Source organism: Hyla sarda, chromosome 6 (genome assembly GCF_029499605.1).
Source record: "Hyla sarda isolate aHylSar1 chromosome 6, aHylSar1.hap1, whole genome shotgun sequence".
NCBI classification, from domain to species: Eukaryota; Metazoa; Chordata; class Amphibia; order Anura; family Hylidae; genus Hyla; species Hyla sarda.
This window is the reverse complement of record NC_079194.1, coordinates 68,204,032-68,222,258: the sequence shown is the minus strand read 5'-3', so window position 1 is coordinate 68,222,258 and position 18,227 is coordinate 68,204,032.

Sequence of the window (18,227 nt, the reverse complement as noted above, 5' to 3'; positions counted from 1 at the left end):
TGTTAACTGTTCCTCAGGAAAGACTTGATCTCAATGAACTGCTTGCGGCAGAAGAGAGTGAATTGTAATCGTTGCCCCATTAGTCAAGCTGCAGGTCATAGGTTAAGCTGGTGCTCTCTGGGAGAACATGTGACAACAAATCATGTGACTGCATAACATAACATGTGACAGACTTACACAGGTCCTTGAGACCTCCCTCAGGTCCTCTATACTACCTATACATAGGAATCCTGTCTAGGCATTAAAGTGACATACACACCTTTATAAAACCAACAGGGGGAGACCTTGCAGGGGAGCCCCCAGGTCACTGAGAGACTCAACCTGACATGGCCCAAGGGTAATACAGGACCATGTCCTGTACTGGGACATCACATTATTTGTGTTGAGTCTTTATTTTGTGAAACTGTTGAAAATTTTACAATTTTACAAAAAACACACAAAAAAACTAATTTGCAAGAAGAGTTGAGTAATCTTTCTTGCAATTGTAAATGTGACGTGTACTGGATGCTAAATTCCTTAGTATAAATGGGCCTTATCATAACAAAAATGTCACATGTTGTGATTTACGCCTTGTTCTGGTGTATTATATTACATGTCAACCACTGCACCAGCCAGATGTTACTCAGTTGTGTAGTTTAAAGAGAACCTGCCAGATCCCTGAGGCCTCACACAGCAGAGCCAGTACCTTACAGGACGGGAGAACAGTGTTCCCTCGCTGTTCTCCTCTGCTCTCCAGGATGCCACAAACTTCTAAAAACTGTCCGGCCATGACTGGTTATACAGTCATAGTAAGCAGTTACAGTGAGCTCGCTGCGCCTCTTTCCATCCAAACAGTGGTGATTGACAGCTGGAGTGCAGAGAAAAGCCCTGCGCTCAGGCTGTCAATTAAGATTGATTTGCATAAGGCAGGCATGATTGTAACCGGCAAAACTTAGTTTTGGAATGGAAACATATATTGATGATTATACCAAAAACTTTACAAAAGAAAACAAGCAAACAATAAATAAGACAATAGTGTAGACAATGTCACATAAGGTATCTTTTGAGCATTCTTCACTTCTTAACTTGTGTCACATCGATCCCTAATAGAGACAATCGGATTGATTTATCTAAACCTGTGCAGAGTAAGAGTGGTGCAGTTGCCCATAGCAACCAATCATATTGCTTCTTTTATTTTTCATCGTCCTCTATAAAAATGAAAGAAGCAATCTGATAGGATGCTATAGGCAACTGCACCACTCTTACTCTACACAGGTTTTGATAAATCTCCTCCCAATGTGTGCTAACAAAGGTGTCATTTGAAGCAATTGGACTCTCATGTATAAAATATAACAGTACCATTTATGGCACTGTTATAAACAGGACCATCCCCCCTCCATATTGATGGTCTTGTTTATTTACGCTTGTCGGCCCAGATTTATCAAACTGTGTGAGAGAAAAAATAGAGTGCTTTTCCCCCAGGAACCAATCACAGCTCAGCTAATGAGCTCTGGTAACGTGAGCTGTGATTGGTTGTTGTTGGAAAATCACTCTATTTTTTTCTTTTATCTTTAGCATGGTTGTTCAGGCACATCTGGCTTCCCTTATCTTGAAGAAAAAAGAACCAGATAAAAACATTTTATCCCTTAGGCCAGATCGAGGGTGTACAATTGTTTTGGGGTCCTCCAAAGAGTCCAGATATGGATGTAGATTTCCAATGGGAAGCTTTTTTTCACACTGTTCTGAATAGAAAACTACACTCACATATAAGTTAATATAAGAATACTTCTGAAAACCCCCTAAATTATGTCATCAGAAGCAGGGGCAGATCCAGAGTCTGGTCTCAGGAGGGGCACTATCAGAGTATTGTGCGGTGGTCGACACGCCCCCTCCCAAAGACTTGCATTGAGGGGGCATGGTGTGACATCACAAGGGGTGTGGCTGTGACATCACAATCCCTGCAGCCCGCAACCCAGGGGCCCCTCACACTAGGTTGTCAGCATAGTTCCCCCACATTAGGTTGGCAGTATAGTTCCCCCTACATTAGGTTGGCAGTATAGTTCCCCCCACATTAGGTTGGCAGTATAGTTCCCCCTCATTAGGTTGGTAGTATAGTTCCCCCACATTAGGTTGGCAGTATAGTTCCCCCCACATTAGTTTGGCAGTATAGTTCCCCCTCATTAGTAGTGTTGCTCGCGAATATTCGCAATTCGAATATTATTCGCGAATATCGCATATTCGCGAATTCGCGAATTTCGCGAATATAGCGCTATATATTCGTAATTACGAATATTCGGTTTTTTTTTTGTTTTTTTTTCTTCACAGTACACATCACAGTGATCACCCCTCTCTGCTTCCAGCTCGTGTGGTGTAAAGAAGACTCCAATACTACTGTGTGAGACTGGCGTGCGAAAATTCGCATATGCGAATATTAGCATATGCGAATTTACGCATATGCGAAGTTTCACATGTTAATTTTCGCATACGCGTATTTTCGCATGCGCGAAAATAAAACGAGAATATAACGAATATGCGAATATTCGCGAATATATGACGAATATTCGTCCGTATATTCGCGAATATTCGCGAATTCGAATATGGCCTATGCCGCTCAACACTACTCATTAGGTTGGTAGTATAGTTCCCCCACATTAGGTTGGCAGTATAGTTCCCCAACATTAGGTTGGCAGTATAGTTTCCCAACATTAGGTTGTCAGTGTCACGATGCCGGCTGGCAGGTAGTGGATCCTCTGTGCCAGAGAGGGATTGGCGTGGACCGTGCTAGTGGATCGGTTCTAAGTCACTACTGGTTTTCACCAGAGCCCGCCGCAAAGCGGGATGGTCTTGCTGCGGCGGTAGTGACCAGGTCGTATCCACTAGCAACGGCTCAACCTCTCTGGCTGCTGAAGATAGGCGCGGTACAAGGGAGTAGACAGAAGCAAGGTCGGACGTAGCAGAAGGTCGGGGCAGGCAGCAAGGATCGTAGTCAGGGGCAACGGCAGGAGGTCTGGAACACAGGCTAGGAACACACAAGGAAACGCTTTCACTGGCACGATGGCAACAAGATCCGGCGAGGGAGTGAAGGGGAAGTGAGGTGATATAGGGAAGTGCACAGGTGATAACACTAATTGGAACCACTGCGCCAATCAGCGGCGCAGTGGCCCTTTAAATCGCAAAGACCCGGCGCGCGCGCGCCCTAGGGAGCGGGGCCGCGCGCGCCGGGACAGGACTGACGGAGAGCGAGTCAGGTACGGGAGCCGGGGTGCGCATCGCGAGCGGGCGCTACCCGCATCGCGAATCGCATCCCGGCTGGAGGCGGTATCGCAGCGCCCCGGGTCAGTGGAACTGACCGGAGCGCTGCAGTGAGGAGAGTGTAGCGAGCGCTCCGGGGAGGAGCGGGGACCCGGAGCGCTCGGCGTAACAGTACCCCCCCCCTTGGGTCTCCCCCTCTTCTTGGAGCCTGAGAACCTGAGGACCAGACTTTTGTCCAGGATATTGTCCTCAGGTTCCCAGGACCTCTCTTCTGGACCACAACCCTCCCAATCCACTAAAAAGAAGGTTTTCCCTCTGACCTTTTTTGATGCTAAAATCTCTTTGACGGAGAAGATGTCCGAGGAGCCGGAGACAGGAGTGGGAGGAACAGATTTGGGAGAGAAACGGTTAATGATAAGTGGTTTAAGAAGAGAAACGTGAAAGGCATTAGGAATACGAAGAGAAGGAGGAAGAAGAAGTTTGTAAGAGACAGGATTAATCTGGCGCAAAATTTTGAAAGGACCAAGATAGCGTGGTCCCAACTTATAGCTAGGGACACGGAAGCGGACATATTTAGCGGAGAGCCATACCTTGTCTCCAGGGGAAAAAATGGGAGGAGCTCTTCTTTTCTTATCCGCGAATTTCTTCATGCGTGAAGAAGCCTGTAAGAGAGAATTTTGGGTCTCTCTCCATATGATGGAAAGATCACGAGAAATTTCATCCACAGCGGGCAGACCAGAGGGCAAGGGGGTAGGGAGGGGAGGAAGAGGGTGACGGCCGTACACCACGAAAAATGGGGATTTGGAGGAAGATTCAGAGACTCTGAAATTATACGAGAATTCGGCCCAAGGTAGAAGATCTGCCCAGTCATCCTGGCGGGAGGAAACAAAATGTCGTAAATAATCACCCAAGACCTGGTTAATTCTTTCTACTTGTCCATTGGATTGAGGATGGTATGCAGAAGAAAAATTTAATTTAATCTTGAGTTGTTTACAGAGAGCCCTCCAGAATTTAGACACGAATTGGACGCCTCTATCCGAGACGATCTGCGTAGGCAACCCGTGAAGACGAAAAATGTGTACAAAAAATTGTTTAGCCAACTGAGGCGCTGAAGGAAGACCAGGAAGAGGGATGAAATGTGCCATTTTGGAGAATCGATCAACGACCACCCAAATAACAGTGTTGCCATGGGATGGGGGTAAGTCAGTAATAAAATCCATACCAATCAGAGACCAAGGCTGTTCGGGGACAGGCAGAGGATGAAGAAAACCAGCGGGCTTCTGGCGAGGAGTCTTATCCCGGGCACAGATAGTGCAGGCTCGCACAAAGTCCACCACATCAGTCTCTAGAGTCGGCCACCAATAGAAGCGAGAGATGAGTTGCACAGATTTCTTGATGCCCGCATGACCTGCGAGATGGGAGGAGTGACCCCATTTGAGGATTCCGAGGCGTTGGCGTGGAGAAACAAAGGTCTTTCCTGGAGGAGTTTGCCTGATGGAGGCTGGAGAAGTGGAAATCAGGCAGTCAGGAGGAATGATGTGTTGAGGAGAGAGTTCAACTTCAGAAGCATCTGAGGAACGAGAGAGAGCATCGGCCCTAATGTTCTTATCGGCAGGCCGAAAGTGAATTTCAAAATTAAATCGGGCAAAGAACAGAGACCACCTGGCCTGACGAGGATTCAGCCGTTGGGCAGACTGGAGGTAGGAGAGGTTCTTGTGATCGGTGTAAATAATAACTGGAAATCTTGATCCCTCCAGCAGATGCCTCCATTCCTCAAGTGCTAATTTAATGGCTAGAAGCTCTCGATCCCCGATGGAGTAGTTCCTCTCCGCCGGAGAGAAGGTCCTAGAAAAAAAACCACAAGTAACAGCATGCCCGGAAGAGTTTTTTTGTAGAAGGACAGCTCCAGCTCCCACTGAGGAGGCATCAACCTCCAATAGGAAGGGTTTAGATGGGTCAGGTCTGGAGAGCACGGGAGCCGAAGAAAAGGCAGACTTGAGCCGTTTAAAGGCGTCTTCCGCTTGAGGAGGCCAAGACTTGGGATCGGCATTTTTTTTGGTTAAAGCCACAATAGGAGCCACAACGGTAGAAAAATGTGGAATAAATTGCCTGTAATAATTGGCGAACCCCAAAAAACGTTGGATGGCACGGAGTCCGGAGGGGCGTGGCCAATCTAAGACGGCAGAGAGTTTGTCTGGATCCATTTGTAGTCCCTGGCCAGAGACCAAGTATCCTAGGAAAGGAAGAGATTGGCATTCAAACAGACATTTCTCTATTTTGGCATAGAGTTGATTGTCACGAAGTCTCTGAAGAACCATACGGACATGCTGGCGGTGTTCTTCTAGATTGGCAGAAAAAATCAGGATATCGTCCAGATATACAACAACACAGGAGTATAGGAGATCACGAAAAATTTCATTAACAAAGTCTTGGAAGACGGCAGGGGCGTTGCACAGGCCAAAGGGCATGACCAGATACTCAAAGTGTCCATCTCTGGTGTTAAATGCCGTTTTCCATTCATCCCCCTCTCTGATGCGGATGAGATTATAAGCACCTCTTAAGTCCAGTTTGGTAAAAATGTGGGCACCTTGGAGGCGATCAAAGAGTTCAGAGATGAGGGGTAGGGGGTAGCGGTTCTTAACCGTGATTTTATTAAGACCGCGGTAGTCAATGCAAGGACGTAGAGAGCCATCTTTTTTGGACACAAAGAAAAATCCGGCTCCGGCAGGAGAGGAGGATTTACGGATAAAGCCCTTTTTTAAATTTTCCTGGACGTATTCAGACATGGCAAGAGTCTCTGGGACGGACAGAGGATAGATTCTGCCCCGGGGTGGAGTAGTGCCCGGGAGGAGGTCAATAGGACAATCATAAGGCCTGTGAGGAGGTAGAGTCTCAGCTTGTTTTTTGCAAAAAACGTCCGCAAAGTCCATATAGGCCTTAGGGAGACCGGTTACAGGAGGAACCACAGAGTCACGGCAAGGGTTACTGGGAACCGGTTTTAGGCAGTCCTTGGAACAAGAGGGCCCCCAACTCCTGATCTCCCCAGTGGACCAATCCAGGGTTGGGGAATGGAGTTGAAGCCAGGGAAGTCCAAGGAGAATTTCAGAAGTGCAATTGGGGAGGACCAAAAGTTCAATCCTCTCGTGATGAGATCCGATGCACATTAGAAGGGGCTCCGTGCGGAAACGTATGGTACAGTCCAATCTTTCATTGTTTACACAATTGATGTAGAGGGGTCTGGCGAGACTGGTCACCGGGATGTTGAACCTGTTGACGAGAGAGGCCAAAATAAAATTTCCTGCAGATCCGGAGTCCAAGAAGGCCACAGCAGAGAAGGAGAAGGCAGAGGCAGACATCCGCACAGGCACAGTAAGACGTGGAGAAGCAGAGTAGACATCAAGGACTGTCTCACCTTTGTGCGGAGTCAGCGTACGTCTTTCCAGGCGGGGAGGACGGATAGGACAATCCTTCAGGAAGTGTTCGGTACTAGCACAGTACAGGCAGAGATTCCCCATGCGGCGTCGTGTCCTCTCTTGAGGTGTCAGGCGAGACCGGTCGACCTGCATAGCCTCCACGGCGGGAGGCACAGGAACAGATTGCAGGGGACCAGAGGAGAGAGGAGCCGGGGAGAAGAAACGCCTCGTGCGAACAGAGTCCATATCCTGGCGGAGCTCCTGACGCCTTTCGGAAAAACGCATGTCAATGCGAGTGGCTAGGTGAATGAGTTCATGTAGATTAGCAGGGATTTCTCGTGCGGCCAGAACATCTTTAATGTTGCTGGATAGGCCTTTTTTAAAGGTCGCGCAGAGTGCCTCATTATTCCAGGATAATTCTGAAGCAAGAGTATGGAATTGTACGGCATACTCGCCAACGGAAGAATTACCCTGGACCAGGTTCAACAGGGCAGTCTCAGCAGAAGAGGCTCGGGCAGGTTCCTCAAAGACACTTCGAATTTCCGAGAAGAAGGAGTGTACAGAGGCAGTGACGGGGTCATTGCGGTCCCAGAGCGGTGTGGCCCAAGACAGGGCTTTTCCAGACAGAAGGCTGACTACGAAAGCCACCTTAGACCTTTCAGTGGGGAACTGGTCCGACATCATCTCCAATGCAATGAACATTGGGAAAGAAAGCCACGGCAAAACTTAGAGTCCCCATCAAATTTATCCGGCAAGGATAGTCGTAGTCCAGAAGCGGCCACTCGCTGCGGAGGAGGTGCAGGAGCTGGCGGAGGAGATGATTGCTGGAGCTGTGGTAGTAACTGTTGTAGCATAACAGTCAGTTGAGACAGCTGTTGGCCTTGTTGCGCTATCTGTTGTGACTGCTGGGCGACCACCGTGGTGAGGTCAGCGACAACTGGCAGAGGAACTTCAGCGGGATCCATGGCCGGATCTACTGTCACGATGCCGGCTGGCAGGTAGTGGATCCTCTGTGCCAGAGAGGGATTGGCGTGGACCGTGCTAGTGGATCGGTTCTAAGTCACTACTGGTTTTCACCAGAGCCCGCCGCAAAGCGGGATGGTCTTGCTGCGGCGGTAGTGACCAGGTCGTATCCACTAGCAACGGCTCAACCTCTCTGGCTGCTGAAGATAGGCGCGGAACAAGGGAGTAGACAGAAGCAAGGTCGGACGTAGCAGAAGGTCGGGGCAGGCAGCAAGGATCGTAGTCAGGGGCAACGGCAGGAGGTCTGGAACACAGGCTAGGAACACACAAGGAAACGCTTTCACTGGCACGATGGCAACAAGATCCGGCGAGGGAGTGAAGGGGAAGTGAGGTGATATAGGGAAGTGCACAGGTGATAACACTAATTGGAACCACTGCGCCAATCAGCGGCGCAGTGGCCCTTTAAATCGCAAAGACCCGGCGCGCGCGCGCCCTAGGGAGCGGGGCCGCGCGCGCCGGGACAGGACTGACGGAGAGCGAGTCAGGTACGGGAGCCGGGGTGCGCATCGCGAGCGGGCGCTACCCGCATCGCGAATCGCATCCCGGCTGGAGGCGGTATCGCAGCGCCCCGGGTCAGTGGAACTGACCGGAGCGCTGCAGTGAGGAGAGTGTAGCGAGCGCTCCGGGGAGGAGCGGGGACCCGGAGCGCTCGGCGTAACAGTCAGCATAGTTTCCCCACAGTAGTTTGTCAGCATAGTTCCCCCACACTAGGTTGTCAGCATAGTTCCCCCACGCTAGTATAGTTAGGTAGGCAGTGGTCCCACAGAAATACAGCCTTCAGCCATATACAATGTATGGTTGGAGGCTGTATGTCTGTGTACTGCCCATTTCAGTGCTCCAACCACCGCTTCTCCGATCAGGAGCCATGATCTACTGCTATGGCCTATACTACCTCCTGGCGGCCGCAGAAAGATAACCGGGGCGTCCTTGTGTCCCAAAAAGATCTTTTGGGACACAGGGTGGTCCTGAATGTGATGGGGGAAATTAGTCTGGGGGGGGGGGCAATTGCCTCATTGCTCAACCCCCCCCCCCTTCCCGGATCCGCCACTGATCAGAAGTTGGATCACCAAGATGCTTCCGACCTCTGTGGCTCATGACCAACTTTGGATCCTTTAGGGCGATGCAAAAATCGGTCAGCATTAGCTACATCCGCTACTGGATCTGGGCTATCAGGCTGTCTGATAGGGCTGGCCCTCACAGTGACATCACTTCCACCCCCCCCCCCCCCCACTTGTGATGTAATTAATAATTACCTTTCAGCTCACCATACATTCTATAGCCTTTACTCCAGTGGAGAACATTTTTTTTTAAATCAACCGGTGACTTCTATTTAAAAATCTTAATCCTTCCAGTACTTATCAGCGGAAGTTCTTTTCTTCTTCTGCTGCCACCTCTGTCCATGTCAGGAATTGTACAGAGCAGGATAGGTTTGTTATGGGGATTTGCTTCTGCTCTGGACAGTTCCTGACATGGACAGAGGTGTCAGCAGAGAGCACTGTGATCAGACAGAAATTTATTTAAAAAAAGAAAACAATTTCCTGTGGGGCATACAGCAGCTGATAAGTACTGGAAGGATTACGATTTTTAAATAGAAGTCACTTACAAATCTGTTTAACTTTCTGGCACCAGTTAATAAAAAAAAAAAAAAAAAAGTTTTCCATCGGAGTACCCCTTTAAGGAGTCTAGCTATGCAATGTAGCTGATATTTCTAGTTATGACTTAATGACCCCTGTTATGTGATCACATGCACTGTGCCCAAAAGGTGACCTATCAACCAATATCTCTGACAACCACTCTGATGACATCATCACTGGTCACATCACCAAGACAGTGAAATCAGGTTTGTGACATTAGGCCCACTGTGTCATCTTACATAATGGGGCCTTAAAATTGGTATTCCTGTTCTTGGAATTCCCCCAATGGTGACCTCATAGTGAAATAGCACAATAGGGTGATGAAATGGCACAGGGGGTGATGAAATGGCAAAGGGAGTTACGAAGTGGCACAAAATAGTGATGAAATGACCGGGGGGGGGGGGCTGGGGATGGGGAATCGCACAAGGTGGTGAAGAGATGGCACAGGAGTTTATGAAATGGCATGGGGGATGGTTTAAAATGGCACAGAGAGTGATAAAATGACACAGGTGGTAATGAAAGGGAACAGGGGGGGGGAAGGGCACAGGGATGATAAAATGGCACAGGGAGTGATGAAATGGCACAGGGAGTGATGAAATGGCACAGAGGGGTGATGAAATGGTACAGGGGTGATGAAATGGCACAGAGGGGTGATGAAATGGCACAGAGGGGTGATGAAATGGCACAGAGGGGTGATAAAATTGCACAGAGGGGTGATGAAATGGCATAGGGAGTGATGAAATTGCACAGAGGGGGGATGAAATGGCACAGGTAGTGATGAAATGGCACAGGGAGTGATGAAATGGCACAGAGGGGTGATGAAATGGCACAGGGAGTGATGAAATGGCACAGAGGGGTAATGAAATGGCACAGGGGGTGATGAAATGGCACAGGGGGGGAATGGCACAGGGGGTCATGAAATGGCACAGGGAGTGATGAAATGGCACAGGGGGCGATGAAATGGCACACTGTGACAGAATGTTTGTGGGAGGCGGGCAGGATTGGAGAAATACGTTGCAGGAGCAGGCGGTAATGGTCACTTTCTACACAAATGTCCCATTCTGTAGCCCTCTTTAACAGTCCCTCAGTTGTGCAAAAATAGACAGCATCCTCAAAAATAACGCGCTAAAAGTAAGCCCCTAGCACCTGTCTTAGTAATAGTAGTGCCTCCTTGGTGCCCCCAAAATATTAGTGCCTCCTTTGTGTCCTTTGCTGGAAAACTGCCCCAACACAATCATAGCACCCCCAGAGGCTTAACTTGTAGCTTCAGGGCCCCAATGTAAAATCTTTAACAGGGCCCCATGTCTAATGTGCGCCATTTATAATACTGGTGTTTTCTTATGTGGTAGCGACTGCTACCTCGGCATCCCCCCTATAGTTAAGTTCCTAAGTACCCCCTTATTTCTGCTCACTGTAATAGTGCACCCGCATACTCTAATATTGCCCCTTCACAGTCAAACTCCCCCACACATCAAGAACATGTTCGTACTGACACAATCTGTGTGGATTATAAAAGGACAACTGTCAGCCTGTTCACCCACACTAAACCCAATACACTGGGTTATAGGGGGAGATTTATCAAAACCTGTGCAGAGGAAGAGTGGTGCAGTTGCCCATAGCAACCAATCAGATTGCTTCTTTCATTTTCCACAGGCCTCTTTAGAGCCTCTTGGTTGCCCATAGCAACCAATCAGATTGCTTCTTTCATTTTCCACAGGCCTCTTTAGAGGCCTGTGGAAAATGAAAGAAGCAATCTGATTGGTTGCTATGGGCAACTGCACCACTCTTCCTCTGCACAGGTTTTGATAAATCTCCCCCATAGTGCGGTTTAGGATGACACATCTGCAGCAAACATCTGTTTTTTCAGGGAGGTTTCCTTGTTAAAAAAGATGTTGTTCCTTTAATACATCGCTGCTGTTTGCAGTATTTGAAATAGAAGACCTCCTTTCTAGGACGTGTCATGTGAAAATGCTTGTTTCAATATCGCCACCTCTGTAAGTAGAAAAAGGTAATAAATAAAAAAAACCATGGTGTTAAAAAAAAATCTATAACTGACAAAATTCACTGTAAATAAAGTAGAAAAGAAGAACTGTTAAAAGGGAAGTGGCTGAGAATTCATTCGGTGCAGGGAAATGAACCTCCCGAGACTAAGAAGAAATAAGCAATTTATTTTTGTGTTAATGATATCATGCGGACAAGGTACATGCTGTACTGGGGCCGAAAAGAAAGAAAGCTGTGTGGTTATGGACAGGAAAACAGGTGTGCGGAACATAGAATCTCTCCAATGATCTAAATTCAGAAAACAAATTCAAAGACTTACTTAAGCTTTCAGGACACAATGTACCAGAAAACAGATCTTTATGTAAATATTATTTCTGCTTTAAAATCATAGACTAACACAACAGATCTCTGAATTATTCAGCTTTATTCTGCAGGTTGGTTAAACACTTGAAGGAGTTGTCTCACAATGGATATTTATCTACGGAAAGGGCATTTGCTGTCATTTACAAGACACTGAATGGGCACCAATACTGTGCACGTGCTTTTGTGCAGTTTGTGTTTTTAGTTTGATAGTTTCTTCAATTGGTCATCCATTGATTTCTGTGATACCAAATGATTATACTGTAGCTAGGGTCCACATTACTATTGTGGTGCGCTGGGTGAGGTAATGATGTTACAGGGTCTGGTGGTATGAACCCTTGATTTGTCGTGACGCCAGGGTGCGGTTGTTTTGTATAGAAGGCCCTGCCGACAACCGATCCACAAACGGCAGGATGATAAACGGAATGTCCACAGCAGAATTTATGAGATAACTGGAACTTTTACTTAACTTCTTATGCAAACAGTCTTTACAAACATGCAGTTTCTCCTGAGGTAACCGGGATGCAGGTTCCTCACAGGCTTTGCTGGGACTAGTAGTCTTTAGCTTTAAGCGGGCCACTGTACTACCAATAGTATGAGTTGAGTTGAATAGTAGTCACAAGAATTGGTAGATGGAGCTTTATAACTCACGGTTTTCGTGGCCGCTGGTTCTTAAGGCTTTGGCCTAGTTGAGATGAATTGAGATATGTTGATTGTGCTTGCTTTGGATCCGGGAGATAAGTGAGAGAATTTAGTGACTACAGCCCCTTATATATATATCAAGGAGGCTGGACTAATCCCATTGGCTGCAAAGCCTGTAGATCCTGAACCCTGGGAACTCTGGGTACATCACATGACATTATCACATGACCCAGGAAGGTCCTAAATATCTGTACAACCATTACAATATATCACACTTGTACCCTGTACAGAAATACATTTATATGAGGTCAACAAGGGGCAAGCCCTGCAGGAGAGCCGTGTGGAATGGAGGGACTCTAACTGAGTGGACAAGGTCCTGTACCGGGACACCACACTATGAAAGAGGAGAAAGTTTTTCCTGCTCAGCCTTCATCTTCAACATGGATGCTGGGCTCATGGCTCTGGTGTGGTAAGATCAGGGGAACAAGCCTGAAAATGCTATAAGACAAACTGTAACATCCGCGCTCCGGCCAGACACGCTGGCTGTGAGCACTCTGTCATGTCCCCGCTGCACCCGCATGCGAATCCCAGCCCATCACTCACCTCCCTGTCCTCGCACGCCCGGTGCGTATGCCCCCGCCTCCTAGGGCGTGCGCGCGCCGGAGCTCTCAAGGCCCAGTGCTCATTAAGTCAAGTGTCTACACCTGCACCCTGGTCCTTAAATATCAGCTCCTCCCTTGGTCCCCTGCCGGATCTTTGGTTGTCTATTGCCATAATGAAAGTTCTGTGTCTCTGTTACTGTGTACCTGTTCCTTGCTACCTTCCTACCCCGCACCTGTGTTCCTTCCCTGACCTACTGCCATCTTGCCACGTCCTGCCAGTCTCCTTCTGTACCACGCTACCTCCCAGCTACCTGTGTGGACGAGTCGTGCCAGGGGTAGCGACCTGGGTGCCACCTGCCGAAGCAAGACCATCCCACTTTGCGGCGGGCTCTGGTGAAAACCAGCGGCACTTTAGACTCCGCTCCCTGGCACGGCTCACAGTCATCGTCCACACAGGCCCAGAGGATCCACCACCTGCTGTGACCATAACACAAACATTATTCCTTATCTCGTCCTCTGCACAAACTTCAGATTCCATTGCAAACTTTATCACTTCCATAATATTGCAAAAATTCATTTTGCCCTAAAAAGAAAACCTGTGGCAAACAAATAGTGTACCATAATGTAACATTGCCCCCTTAGTACATGACTCAGTAAAAGTAGTGCCCCCACAATAATAATGACTACTTTGTTCCCTTCACTTTAACAGTGCCTCCCCCACCATGCTGAAAAAATGCCCTGCACAGTAATACTGCCCCCATACAATAATCGTGCCCCCTTTTGTGCCACACATTGTAATAGTGCACCTATTTATGTCCTGTACAGTACTAGGGCCCCTTAGTACCGCACTGTAATAATGACCCTTAAGAGTAATAGCTAACCAACACAGGAATAGGGCCATATAAGTGCTGTACACAGTAATTGTGCCCTCTTTGTTTCCCATAGACATTAATAACTAGTGATGAGCAGCAGGGGTCATAATCGAGTTTGCGATATTTCGCAAATATATTGACGATTATTCATGTTCTCAAAATTTGCATATTCGCTGTGTTTGTTCACTTTTTTTTCCCAATGTGAAAATGTGCATGGAAAATTTGCATAAAAATTTGCATGTGGAAAAAACTAAAATGAAAAAACGAATATTCGTCATTACGAATATATAGCACTATATTCGAAATATTCACATAATCGCGAAGTGCCGATATTCGCGATAAAAATTTGCATTACGAATATTTGTGCTCAACACTATTAATAACTAGTGTTGCTCACAAATATTCTCAATGCAAATTTTATTTGCTAATATCGCATAGTGCAATATTCGCGAATATAGCACTATATATTCGCAATTACGAATATTTGGGTTTTTTAAATTTTTTTTTCACAGTACACATCACAGTGATCATCCCTCTCTGCTTCCAGCTTGTGTGGTGTAAAGAAGGCTCTAATACTACTGTGTGAGACCGCCGGGCGAATTTTCGTATATGCGAAAATCTGCATATGCGAAAATTTGCATATGTAAATGTTCGCTTATGCAAATTTCCACATATGCAAATTTTTTATATGCAAGTTTTCTCATACGCGAATTTTCGCCTATGCGAAAATAAATTGTGAATATTCCGAATACGCGAATTTAGCGAATATATGACGAATATTCGTCCATATATTCGCGAAATATCGCAAATTCGAATATTGCCTATGCCGCTCAACACTATTAATAACTACATAGTGTTAGTATCCTCACCTAAAGTAGCACAATGCCCCCTTTTGTGCCACTTACAGTACTACAGTAGTGGCCACTGTTGTGCTACAGACAGTACTAGTGCTCCACACAGTAATATTGTGCCCCATATCGCTTCTCGGCCTTTTGGCTATGATCAAGTGTAGTATCTTTCTTGTTAGTTGGCGGTGTGGAAGACTACCAATGCAGGATGGGGAACCACACAGTAGACAGGTGTACCAGGGATGGCTGTGGAGGGCAGCAGTCATCTTTGATGAGACCTGTTCCTTCTGGATCTTGCCTTATGTTCCGGGTAGAGTGAAGGCCAAGGTGCACAAGTGCCCTGGGAGGGGTGACCCCAGGGTGCCGGAATTCACCTGGGATTCGCAACCCCACTTGAAGGAAAGCACGTAGTACGCACTTTTTCTCTCACTCTTCTGGGAACTCACCCTTAGTATCCCGGCCTTCCGGCTAGGATCGGGGAATTTTTATAGATCCGGTTGGATGTCCGGGCAGTATTACACACTGCGCACATCCACTTATTTATTTTTGTCATTGTGTCCACTTTTTGTGTTCTGTTTGTCCACTAGGATTTGGTAGGGTGCGGTAGCCCTTCTGGGTGTCCCTCCTGCCGGTCTAGGGGAGGTGTGTGTGGCCATGATGTTCCTCACCTCCCTGCAGGATGCCAAACCGGTTTTACTGGTTCCTTGGTGACAACCTGGCTAACGCCTAGTTGTCCGCCGGGAATGCTTTCGGTCCCTGAGTAGCTTCGGCGAAAGGGGACATTGTACCTGGAACCTTGCAGGTGCCTTTTGGCCCGGAGGTGAAGGGTTTGGTTTGTTGGGGGGGCTCTCTCCTTTCTTGTTTTTTGTGTGAACACTTGCACTTTTTACTTGCACTCGGGGGATTTGAGAGCACGTACCTCGGCTTTCAATAAAAAAATATATTGTGCCCCATATTGCTTCATAGGACATATTGCCAAAAGTTGTTAACTTGAGACTGTGTTTAAATAGCTTTGCTTAGAACACATTGAGCTTCACCTAACACAGCTATCTTATAAATCACGGACAATAGAGGGTTTTTTTACCGTCCCTTTTATTACCTTTTGCAATGTGATCTTTATCTACTGCCATCTGAAACCTCATATACTGCACATAAGGTCTTTACAAATTCTTTATCATGAAGACTAAAGTCCTGACTAACTGGAAATCTAACATACTAAGGGTTTCTATGCTTTGAATATGAAGGGTTAACAAATATAATAAACATCATATATTGATGGCTGGACAGTATAAATTGTTTGATGACCCATTATTGTTAGATCATTATGTTAATTAAGATATCATTTAGACTTGAATCACTTGCTCCTAATTATATTGACCCACTTAGCTTAGCTCTGGATTATTCGCTAGGTCATCTGCTGATATTCCTAAATTAAAACCTTCACTGAGAGATAATATATGTTATTTACCCACTCAAGGTTCCTCAGATGGATCAACTTTTTCCTCCATCACAGCTTCTTTTAAAGGGGTATTCCAGGAAAAAAACTTTTGTTATATATATCAACTGGCTCCAGAAAGTTAAAGAGATTTGTAAATTACTTCTATTAAAAAATCTTAATCCTTTCAGTGCTTATGAGCTGCTGAAGTTGAGTTGTTCTTTTCTGTCTAAGTGCTCTCTGATGACACGTGTCTCGGGAACTGCCCAGTTTAGAAGCAAATCCCCATAGCAAACCTCTTCTACTCTGTGCAGTTCCCGAGACAAGCAGAGATGTCAGCAGAGAGCATTGTTGCCAGACAGTAAACAACAACTCAACTTCAGCAGCTGATAATTATTGAAAGGATTAAGATTTTTTAATAGAAGTAATTTACAAATCTGTTTAACTTTCTGGAGCCAGTTGATATAAAAAAAAATAAAAAATAAAGTTTTTTTCCTGGAATATCCCTTTAAAGGGTAGCTCCCACCATCCTATATATTTTTTTTTATGTCCCTGCCTATTGCACATCTATCCCTAACCCCCTCCCTGCTTTTAATTTTTTTTTTACTATATTAGAAATTTCTTTTTGTCGGCCTGATAGTGTGCACACTACCAGGCAGACTTCCCCAGCAGGCACCACATCACTGATGCCTGCTGGGGGGGGGGGGGGGGCAACTTCCGCCCTTAGTTCATCTACACAGGGTGCCTCCAGCTGTTTCACCACTACAACTCCCAGCTTGCCCTGACATATATTGACTGTCATGGCATGCTGGGAGTTGTAGTAGTGAAACAGCTGGAGGCACCCTGTGTAGATGAACTATAAGTTAGTGCCATGCGGCGCTACCCCGTTCCCTCCGTCACACCGCCCCCCGTTCTGAAACCCGGAACCCTGCTCTCCTCCAACCCCAGTTATAACCACCAACTCCCCTAAATAATCATTAAAAACATACTTACTGATACTGCAGAGTCCGGCAGCAGGCGTGCGGTGGCAGCAGCGGTGACGACATGTGCGGGAGGAGTGGCCTCCCAGCCAGTGGCCGGGGAGCCAATGCACTCGCTCCCGCCTGTCTGATTGACAGGCAGGGAGCAAGCGCAGTGTAAATGAATTAGGACCGATTGCTCGGCCGCAATCGGTCCGAATTCAGGCGTGACGTCACGCCGCGCTGCAGCCGGCCACTAGGAGGGAGACCCCTAGTGGCCGGTTTTCAAATGTAAAATTCACCCTGAAAATGAAAAAATGAATAATGAAAATATATTACAGATATGTTACAGATATGTTACAGTATCAGTACAGTACATAATTACTACAACATATCAAAAAATAAAGTTGCTGACAGTGCCCTTTTAAGTCTTAGGAAAGCCAAGATATCGCCTACGCCAGTGTTTCCAAACCAGGGTGCCTCCAGCTGTTGCAAAACTACAACTCCCAGCATGCCCGGACAGCCAAAGGCTGTCCGGGCATGCTGGGAGTTGTAGTTTTGAAACAGCTGGAGGCACCCTGGTTGGGAAACACTGTCTTGTGTCTTGTTTAGATCTTGATTCTGTGTTAATAACTCTAGAATGTTTTTGGCTTAGACATTCTCCATTTCCATGGAGAATACAATGAAACTATTCTAATTAATCCTATTCTTAATCCATCCGATACCTCTCATGCAATCACTTGGGAAGCTCATGAAGTCACAATGCATGAAAAATTAATTCAAATTGCCTCTCGACTGGAGAAAATAAGAGATTTCTTAATAGCTGAGTCCAGTTGCAACTTTTTATGACCCATTGGCATCTTGATGTATTTTCACGACTACCCTAACAGTAGCGTTCGGAATACAGAACCCCCGTTTTTTCTGTGCTTCCTTTCTTTAATAGCTTAGAAGGAATCTAACTATATACGCTTAGTAGAGTCAAATTAAAAAAGAGCCCCAGTTTGGATCTTTGAGATCTAATTTGCAATTTATACTTCACGGTGAAGGGCAACAGTGTCTTTGGACCTGGTTAGATCTAAATTAAAATGGACAATGGTAAATGATTCATGACATGGTATAGTAACTGATAAGGAAGACCTAGGGGTGGCACCATGGTTGGATTAGGCCATCAATATTAGAAGGGGCCTCGCAAGCACCACAGCCTCTT